Source organism: Oncorhynchus gorbuscha, unplaced genomic scaffold, assembly GCF_021184085.1.
Source record: "Oncorhynchus gorbuscha isolate QuinsamMale2020 ecotype Even-year unplaced genomic scaffold, OgorEven_v1.0 Un_scaffold_460, whole genome shotgun sequence".
In the NCBI taxonomy this organism is placed as follows: Eukaryota; Metazoa; Chordata; class Actinopteri; order Salmoniformes; family Salmonidae; genus Oncorhynchus; species Oncorhynchus gorbuscha.
The window spans coordinates 376,177-386,941 of NW_025745298.1; the positions used below are offsets into that span (position 1 = coordinate 376,177).

General features: G+C 45.9%; 1 protein-coding gene across 2 annotated transcripts in view; it reads left to right on the forward strand.

Moving 5' to 3' along the window:
• The window catches only part of lcor (ligand dependent nuclear receptor corepressor), a 111,964-nt gene that overhangs the window by 56,923 nt on the left and 44,276 nt on the right, over positions 1-10,765 (forward strand). The window lies entirely within an intron of this gene.

Consider the following 10,765-nt stretch of genomic DNA (forward strand, 5'->3'; position numbering starts at 1 on the left):
CACAACAACTACCTTATACACACAAGTGTAAAGGAATGAATAAGAATATGTACATATAAATATATGGATGAGTGATGGCCGAACGGCAAAGGCAAGATGCAGTAGATGGTATAGAGTACAGTATATACATATGAGATGAGTAATGTAGGGTATGTAAACATTTTATAAAGTGGCATTGTTTAAAGTGATACATTTATTACATCCAATTTTTCACTATTAAATTGGCATGGGATTTGAGTCAGTATGTTGGCAGCAGCCACTCGATGTTAGTGATGTCTGATGGCCTTGAGATAGAAGCTGTTTTTCAGTCTCTCAGTCCCAGCTTTGATGCACCTGTACTGACCTTGCCTTCTGGATGATAGAGGTTTGGGGGGGAACAGGCAGTGGCTGGGGTGGTTGTTGTCCTTGATGATCTTTTTGGCCTAACTGTGACATCGGGTGCTGTAGGTGTCCTGGAAGGCAGGTAGATTGCCCCCGGTGCTGCGTTGTGCAGACCTCACTACCCTCGAGAGCCTTGCAGTTGTGGGCGGAGCAGTTGCCGTACCAGGCGGTGATACAGCCCGACAGGATGCTCTCGATTTTGCATCTGTAAAAGTTTGAGTGTTTTCGGTGACGAGCCTGTTGCGCTTTCTTCACCACGCTGTCTGTGTAGGTGGACCATTTCAGTTTGTCCATGATGTATATGCCAATGAACTTTCCACCTTCTCCACTACTGTCCCATCGATGTGGATAGGGAGGTGCTCCCTCTGCTGTTTGCTGAAGTCCATGATCATCTCCTTTTCTTTTGTGACGTTGAGTGTGAGGTTATATTCCTGACACCACACTTTGAGGGCCCTCACCTCCTCCCTGTAGGCCGTCTCGTCGTTGTTGGTAATCAAGCCTACCACTCTAGTGTCGTCTGCAAACTTGATGATTTGAGTTGGAGGCGTGTATGGCCACGCAGTCATGGGTGAACAGGGAGTACAGGAGAGGGCTCAGAATGCACCCTAGTGGGGCCCCAGTGTTGAGGATCAGCAGGGTGGAGATGTTGTCTCCTACCCTCACCACCTGGGGGCGGCCGTCAAAAAGTCAAGGACCCAGTTGCACAAGGCGGGGTTGAGACCCAGGGTCTACAGTGTTAAATGCTGAGCTGTAGTCGATGAACTACATTCTTACATAGGTGTTCCTCTTGTCCAGATGGGTTAGGGCAGTGTGCAGTGTGATTGTGATTGCGTCGTCTGTGGACCTATTGGGGTGGTAAGCAAATTGGAGTGGGTCTAGGGTGTCAGGTAGGGTGGAGGTGATATGATACTTGACTAGTCTCTCAAAGCACTTCATGATTACGGAAGTGAGTGCTACGTGGCGATAGTCATTTAGGTCAGTTACCTTCGCTTTCTTGGGAACAGGAACAGTGGTGGCCTTCTTGAAGCATGTGGGAAAAGCAGACTGGGATAAGGATTGATTGAATATGTCCATAAACACACCAGCCAGCTGGTCTGCGCATGCTCTGAGGATGAGGCTAGGGATGCCGTCTGGGCTGGCCGCCTTGCAAGGGTTAACATGGTTAAATGTTTTACTCACGTTGGCCTCGATGAAGGAGAGCCCACAGGTTTTGGTAGCGGGCCGTGTCAGTGGCACTGTATTGTCCTCAAAGCGAGCAAAGAAGTTGTTTAGTTTGTCTGGGAGCAAGACGTCAAATTTTGTTCCTTTTGATGGCATAGAAGGCCCTTCTTGCCTTGTCTTGTCTCTCAGATTGTTCACAGCTTTGTTGAAGTTACCTGTGGTGTATCTCTCTTACTCCATCTCACTCCATCTTTCTCTGTCTCTCTCCACTTGTCTTTAAATAACTTGGAGCTTTAGTGGGAATTGGAACAAATTGAACCACCCTCCCTCTTTCCCCTCTCCTCCCTTCCTTAAGTAACCCTTCCCCCCTCCTCTTGCTCTCCTCCTCTCCTCCCTTCCTTAAGTCACCCTCCCCCCTCTTGCTCTCCTCCCCCTCTCCTCATCTCCTCCCTTCCTTAAGTAACCCTTCCCCCTCCTCTTGCTCTCCTCCTCTCCTCCCTTCCTTAAGTCACCCTCCCCCCTCTTGCTCTCCTCCCCCTCTCCTCCTCAGATCACTTCCTTAAGTCACCCTTCCCCCTCCTCTTGCTCTCCTCCTCTCCTTCCTTAAGTCACCCTTCCCCCTCCTCTTGCTCTCCTCCCCCTCTCCTCCTCTCCTCCCTTCCTTAAGTAACCCTTCCCCCCTCTTGCTCTCCTCCTCTCCTCCCTTCCTTAAGTCACCCTCCCTCCCTCTTGCTCTCCTCCCCCTCTCCTCCTCACATCACTTCCTTAAGTCACCCTTCCCCCTCCTCTTGCTCTCCTCCTCTCCTTCCTTAAGTCACCCTTCCCCCCTCTTGCTCTCCTCCCCTCTTGCTCTCCTCCCCCTCCTCTTGCCCTCCTCCTCTCCTCCTCTTGCTCTCTCCCCCTCCTCTTGCTCCTCTTGCTCTCCTCCTCTCCTCCTCTTGCTCTCCTCCCCTCTCCTCCTCTTGCTCTCCTTCCCCTCTCCTCCTCTTGCTCTCCTTCCCCTCTCCTCCTCTTGCTCTCCTTCCCCTCTCCTCCTCTTGCTCTCCTTCCCCTCTTCTCCTCTTGCTCTCCTTCCCCTCTCCTCCTCTTGCTCTCCTTCCCCTCTTCTCCTCTTGCTCTCCTTCCCCTCTCCTCCTCTTGCTCTCCTTCCCCTCTCCTCCTCTTGCTCTCCTCCTCTTGCTCTCCTCCCCTCTCCTCTCCTTCCTTAAGTCACCCTTCCCCCTACTCTTGCTCTCCCCCTCCTCCTCTTGCTCTCCTCCTCCTCTTGCTCTCCCTCCCCTCTCCTCCTCTCCTCCCTTTCTTGGCCGCATCTATAATTGTTATTGATTGGGTTCTCGTTAAGACTGTTGTTCACCACCCTGAGATTGACGGCCCCTCTATTAAAGGCTTCCGAGGGAGAGAGGAGAGGAATGATAGAAAAATGTGAGAAAAGAAATGAGGAAGAAAAAGGACAGGATGAATAAAAAAGGAGTGACAACCTTGTCTGTCACAGTGTAGCGCCCCTCAAACGCCTCCATCTTCTGCGCTCTTTTGATCTGCTAGGTTCTCAGTTCAGAAAGGTTTAGTGAGATGCTAATCTGTCTGTTTGTATGATCCTCTGGCTATGACACTAAGAGCTGCGGAAGTTAACTAACTTCTATCTCTTTCTCTCTGTCTCTCTGTCTCCGCCTCCATTTTCCCTGTCTTCCCTTCTTCTCCTCCTCTAAAGGATAATAACATAATTAGAGCAGGTCCTCTGCTGCATGGTGTATGATTGTGTGTGTAACTCCATTCCCTGGACTCTAATTGATTGCCTTCATGGGGACTTGTTATATTCCTCCCGGGATGTAGAGGAGATGTTGTTTATTTTCTTCTGTGTGTGTGGAGAGAGGGAGGAGTGTGTGTGTGTGTGTGTGTGTGTGTGTGTGTGTGTGTGTGTGTGTGTGTGTGTGTGTGTGTGTGTGTGTGTGTGTGTGTGTGTGTGTGTGTGTGAACATTCTACAGATACAATCTGATAGAGGTCATTTGGACGTACATTTGGGCTGGTGTTCAATCAAACCGGCACTTCAGAAACCCCAAACTGTGGTTTGCTCACGTCAGTATGCATGGCTGTCCAATGTCTTAGCTGTGGTAAACAGGTCTTGATCCGTGCCTTCCATTTTAGCCTCCGTATCTTAGGTATTTTCATTTGGTGTGGAACTGAACAGAATGACATGCTCATGTTTGTCTGGTCTTCTAATACCTGTTGATTAGAGCCTGTAAGTAAGCATTTCACTGTAAGGTTGTTGTATTGTTGTATTCGGAGCACGTGACAAATACACTTTTGATTTGATTCCATCTAGGCCCTATGTGGCTCAGTTGGTAGGGCCTCTATGTGGCTCAGTTGGTAGGGCCTGTATGTGGCTCAGTTGGTAGGGCCTGTATGTGGCTCAGTTGGTAGGGCCTGTATGTGGCTCAGTTGGTAGGGCCTGTATGTGGCTCAGTTGGTAGGGCCTGTATGTGGCTCAGTTGGTAGGGCCTGTATGTGGCTCAGTTGGTAGGGCCTGTATGTGGCTCAGTTGGTAGGGCCTGTATGTGGCTCAGTTGGTAGGGCCTGGTGCTTGCAACATTAAGGTTGTGGGTTTGCGTCCTGCTGTGTCCACCAATATAAACATTTTTTGGGGAAAAATATTATTTGAAGTGTTGGTTTGAGTTATCAAAGGAAATGTTCTTTGTAACCAGGCATGAAGTTTACATGTTTACATGAGTCATATGACCCAGGTTACCACTCAACCAACTAGAGTGCATAGCAGTGGTGTTGGATCTGTGGCATCCACTAGCACTGGTGTTGGATCTGTGACATCCACTAGCACTGGTGTTGGATCTGTGGCATCCACTAGCACTGGTGTTGGATCTGTGACATCCACTAGCACTGGTGTTGGCTCTGTGGCATCCACTAGCACTGGTGTTGGCTCTGTGGCATCCACTAGCACTGGTGTTGGATCTGTGGCATCCACTAGCACTGGTGTTGGATCTGTGACATCCACTAGCACTGGTGTTGGATCTGTGACATCCACTAGCACTGGTGTTGGATCTGTGACATCCACTAGCACTGGTGTTGGATCTGTGACATCCACTAGCACTGGTGTTGGATCTGTGACATCCACTAGCACTGGTGTTGGATCTGTGGCATCCACTAGCACTGGTGTTGGATCTGTGGCATCCACTAGCACTGGTGTTGGATCTGTGGCATCCACTAGCACTGGTGTTGGATCTGTGGCATCCACTAGCACTGGTGTTGGATCTGTGGCATCCACTAGCACTGGTGTTGGATCTGTGGCATCCACTAGCACTGGTGTTGGATCTGTGGCATCCACTAGCACTGGTGTTGGATCTGTGGCATCCACTAGCACTGGTGTTGGATCTGTGATATCCACTAGCACTGGTGTTGGATCTGTGGCATCCACTAGCACTGGTGTTGGATCTGTGGCATCCACTAGCACTGGTGTTGGATCTGTGGCATCCACTAGCACTGGTGTTGGATCTGTGGCATCCACTAGCACTGGTGTTGGATCTGTGGCATCCACTAGCACTATTTCCCTCTATACCATTTTGTATTTCATTAACCTTTGACTATTGGATGTTCTTATAGGCACTTTAGTATTGCCAGTGTAACAGTACAGCCTCCGTCCCTCTCCACGCTCCTCCCTGGGCTCGAACCAGCAACACAATGACAGCAGCCACCACATCGAAGCAGCGTTACCCATGCAGAGCAAGGGAACCAACCACCCCAAGGCTCAGAGCAAGTGGTGTTTGAAACGCTATTAGCGCGTGCTAACTAGCCAGCCATATCACTTCTGTCACACCAGCCTCATCTCGGGAGTTGATAGGTTTGAAGTCATAAACAGCGCAATGCTTGACGCACAACAAAGAACTGCTGGCAAAAAGCACGAAAGTGCTGTTTCAATGAATGTTTACGTGCCTGCTTCTGCCTACCATCGCTCAGTCAGATACTTAGATGCTTGTATGCTCAGTCAGATTATATGCACACAGGACACGTTAGATAATATCTAGTAATATCATCAACCATGTGTAGTTAACTAGTGATTATGATTGATTGTTTTTTAGAAGATAAGTTTAATGCTAGCTAGCAACTTACCTTGGCTTACTGCTTTTGCGTAACAGGCAGTCTCCTTTTGGAGTGCAACGAGAAAGAGGCAGGTCGTTATTGCGTTGGACTAGTTAACTGTAAGGTTGCAAGATTGGATCCCCCGAGCTGACAAGGTGAAATCTGTTGTTCTGCCCCTGAACAAGGCAGTTAACCCACTGTTCCTAGGCCGTCATTGAAAATAAGAATGTGTTCTTAACTCACTTGCCTCGTTAAATAAAGATTAAATAAAGGTGTAAAAAAAAAAAAAAAAAAAAAAAAAATTGGCAAATCGGCGCCAAATAATACCGATATCTGATTGTTATGAAAACTTGAAATCGGCCCTAATTAATCGGCCATTCCGATTAATCGGTCGACCTCTAGTTAGAGCCATCTGGAATGAGGATGAATTGAAACATTTTCTGGTTTACAGAAATGGTGCAAAAGAGGTGGCTGACCAGTCAGGGCTGCTGATTGGTTGGCATACTGTCAATTGAGACATTTGGTGACTAAATGGAAAGAAGAAGAAATGACATTACCAAACCAAGATAAATGACTTTAAAACACAATGGGGAAAGACTTGGAGTGTTTAAATGATGTCATGGGCAGAAAATCTAATGAATCTCCATCGTTCTTTGAAGTTGACGGGTCATTTATAACAAATCCTTTTTGATATTACCAATCATTCCAACGACTGTTTCACTTAGTAAAGTGGAAAAACCCAGAAGTGAAATGACAACATTGAACCATGTTCAGTCCCCATGTCCAAGATGAATTCACAGCAACACACTTTATTACACAGAGCCATGATCACACATCCCTTCTATCACTAATTCCTCAAACAAACAGCAACACACAGTATTACACAGAGCCATGATTACACATCCCTTCTATCTCTAATTCCTCAAACAAACAGCAACACACAGTATTACACAGAGCCATGATCACACATCCCTTCTATCTCTAATTCCTCAAACAAACAGCAACACACAGTATTACACAGAGCCATGATCACACATCCCTTCTATCTCTAATTCCTCAAACAAACAGCAACACACAGTATTACACAGAGCCATGATCACATCATCCCAAACAAACAGCAACACACAGTTCTATCTCTAATTCCTCAAACAAACAGCAACACACAGTATTACACAGAGCCATGATCACACATCCCTTCTATCTCTAATTCCTCAAACAAACAGCAACACACAGTATTACACAGAGCCATGATCACACATCCCTTCTATCTCTAATTCCTCAAACAAACAGCAACACACAGTATTACACAGAGCCATGATCACACATCCCTTCTATCTCTAATTCCTCAAACAAACAGCAACACACAGTATTACACAGAGCCATGATCACACATCCCTTCTATCTCTAATTCCTCAAACAAACAGCAACACACAGTATTACACAGAGCCATGATCACACATCCCTTCTATCTCTAATTCCTCAAACAAACAGCAACACACAGTATTACACAGAGCCATGATCACACATCCCTTCTATCTCTAATTCCTCAAACAAACAGCAACACACAGTATTACACAGAGCCATGATCACACATCCCTTCTATCTCTAATTCCTCAAAAACAGCAACACACAGTTCCTCAAACAAACAGCAACACACAGTTATTACACAGAGCCATGATCACACATCCCTTCTATCTCTAATTCCTCAAACAAACAGCAACACACAGTATTACACAGAGCCATGATCACACATCCCTTCTATCTCTAATTCCTCAAACAAACAGCAACACACAGTATTACACAGAGCCATGATCACACATCCCTTCTATCTCTAATTCCTCAAACAAACAGCAACACACAGTATTACACAGAGCCATGATCACACATCCCTTCTATCTCTAATTCCTCAAACAAACAGCAACACACAGTATTACACAGAGCCATGATCACACATCCCTTCTATCTCTAATTCCTCAAACAAACAGCAACACACAGTATTACACAGAGCCATGATCACACATCCCTTCTATCTCTAATTCCTCAAACAAACAGCAACACACAGTATTACACAGAGCCATGATCACACATCCCTTCTATCTCTAATTCCTCAAACAAACAGCAACACACAGTATTACACAGAGCCATGATCACACATCCCTTCTATCTCTAATTCCTCAAACAAACAGCAACACACAGTATTACACAGAGCCATGATCACACATCCCTTCTATCTCTAATTCCTCAAACAAACAGCAACACACATCTCTAATTCCTCAAACAAACAGCAACACACAGTATTACACAGAGCCATGATCACACATCCCTTCTATCTCTAATTCCTCAAACAAACAGCAACAAGTGAGCCATGATCACACATCCCTATTACACAGAGCCATGATCACACATCCCTTCTATCTCTAATTCCTCAAACAAACAGCAACACACAGTATTACACAGAGCCATGATTACACATCCCTTCTATCTCTAATTCCTCAAACAAACAGCAACACACAGTATTACACAGAGCCATGATCACACATCCCTTCTATCTCTAATTCCTCAAACAAACAGCAACACACAGTATTACACAGAGCCATGATCACACATCCCTTCTATCTCTAATTCCTCAAACAAACAGCAACACACAGTATTACACAGAGCCATGATCACACATCCCTTCTATCTCTAATTCCTCAAACAAACAGCAACACACAGTATTACACAGAGCCATGATCACACATCCCTTCTATCTCTAATTCCTCAAACAAACAGCAACACACAGTATTACACAGAGCCATGATCACACATCCCTTCTATCTCTAATTCCTCAAACAACAGCAACACACTTTATTACACAGAGCCATGATCACACATCCCTTCTATCTCTAATTCCTCAAACAAACAGCAACATTTCATGGAGCGGCGGAGACTGTGAACACACACACACACACACACACACACACACACACACACACACACACACACACACACACACACACACACACACACACACACACACACACACACACACACACACACACACACTCTTTATATTAGTTGTGTTGTTTGTACTCTTATTAATGACATTGTTTTAGTTGTGTTGATTGTACTCTTATTAATGACATTGTTTTAGTTGTGTTGTGTTGTTTGTACTCTTATTAATGACATTGTTTTAGTTGTGTTGATTGTACTCTTATTAATGACATTGTTTTAGTTGTGTTGTGTTGTTTGTACTCTTATTAATGACATTGTTTTAGTTGTGTTGATTGTACTCTTATTAATGACATTGTTTTAGTTGTCATTAATAAGAGTACAAACAACACAACTAAAACAATGTCATTAATAAGAGTACAAACAACACAACTAAAACAATGTCATTAATAAGAGTACAATCAACACATTGTTTTAGTTGTGTTGTTTGTACTCTTGTTAATGACATTGTTTTAGTTGTGTTGTTTGTACTCTTATTAATGACATTGTTTTAGTTGTGTTGTTTGTACTCTTATTAATGATATTGTTTTAGTTGTGTTTCTATATGGTTGTATTTTCAGTGTGTGGCTGTCCTTGTGCATCAGTGTTTTGTTACTTGTCTTGTTTGGTGTTTTTTGTGGACCCCAGGAAGAACCGCTGCTTCTTCTGCAGAAGCTAATAAACAAATCCCCCCCCGTCTTAAAAACCTTTGTCCAGATCTGGATGTATAACAGCCAGGGTTAAGATGAACTTGTTCCCAAAAGCTGGTTTAATCTCCCTCTTAGCAGCAGCTCTGCCTCTTAACCTGCATGGAGAGTAGAGGAGAGGGGAGGGGCAAGAGAGAGGGCGAGAGCGAAGTAGAAAGAGAGAGAGAGGGCAAGAAAAAGAGAGAGCGAGAGAGAGAGCGGGAGCGAAGTAGAGAGGGCAAGAGAAAGAGAGAGAGAGCGAGAGCGAAGTAGAAAGAGAGAGAGAGCAAGAGAAAGAGAGAGCGAGAGCGAAGTAGAGAGAGAGAGAGAGAGGGCAAGAGAGCGAGAGAGCGAGAGCGAAGTAGAAAGAGAGAGAGGGCGAGAGAGAGCGAAGTAGAAAGAGAGAGAGGGCAAGAGAAAGAGAGAGAGCGAGAGAGAGAGAGAGAGCGAAGTAGAAAGAGAAAGAGAGCGAGTGAGAGAGAGCGAGAGCGAAGTAGAAAGAGAGAGAGAGAGGGCAAGAGAGAGAGAGAGCGAAAGAGAGAGAGCGAGAGCGAAGTAGAAAGAGAGAGAGAGAGGGCAAGAGAGAGAGAGAGAGAAAGAGAGAGAGCGAGAGCGAAGTAGAAAGAGAGAAAGCAAAAGCGAAAGAGGTAGGGAGACCGAGCTACTTTTATTTTAAGTGGTATTGATCTGCCCGCATTTCCTTTGGCATCACAGTAGGCTTGACTTGAAGGACAATACCTCCCGTCTAGTTACCCCCTCTCTCCCTTCCTTCCTCTTTCTCACTCCCTCCCAAACCCCATACCACCCCCACCTCTCTACTCCAACCCATCTCACCCTCTTATACCCATCTTCACTCCTCAGCTTTTTCACCAAGCAGTTTCTTTTCCTCTTCTCCTCTCCTCCTCTTTCCTTTTAGAGAGGGTGGGGAGAGGGGGGGCAGGAGAGGGTGGGGAGGGGAATGGAGGGGGAGGAGAGGAGGAGGAGGGGGGAGAGGGACGGTGTGGGGTGGAGGAAACTGCAATATGTATTTGCGTTACTTCACAGGGTTGCCAAGCAACAGCTGAATCCAGTATTTACAGTTAATAAAAAGTGAGTGACATTAGCTAACAGTGTTATATTAGGTAAAGAAGGGATTTGCTTTTAAGAGAAGAAAATTAAAGCCTGTGTGTGTGTGTGTGTGTGAGCCAGTGTGTGGGGGTGGGGTCTGTCTGTAGAACTAAGTGGATGTGAGCCAGTGTGTGGGGTGGGGTCTGTCTGTAGAACTGTAAGTGGATGTGAGCCAGTGTGTGGGGGTGGGGTCTGTCTGTAGAACTAAGTGGATGTGAGCCAGTGTGTGGGGGTGGGGTCTGTCTGTAGAACTAAGTGGATGTGAGCCAATGTCTGTCTGTAGAACTAAGTGGATGTGAGCCAATGTGTGGGGTCTGTCTGTAGAACTAAGTGGATGTGAGCCAGTGTGGGGGGTGGGGTCTGTCTGTAGAAC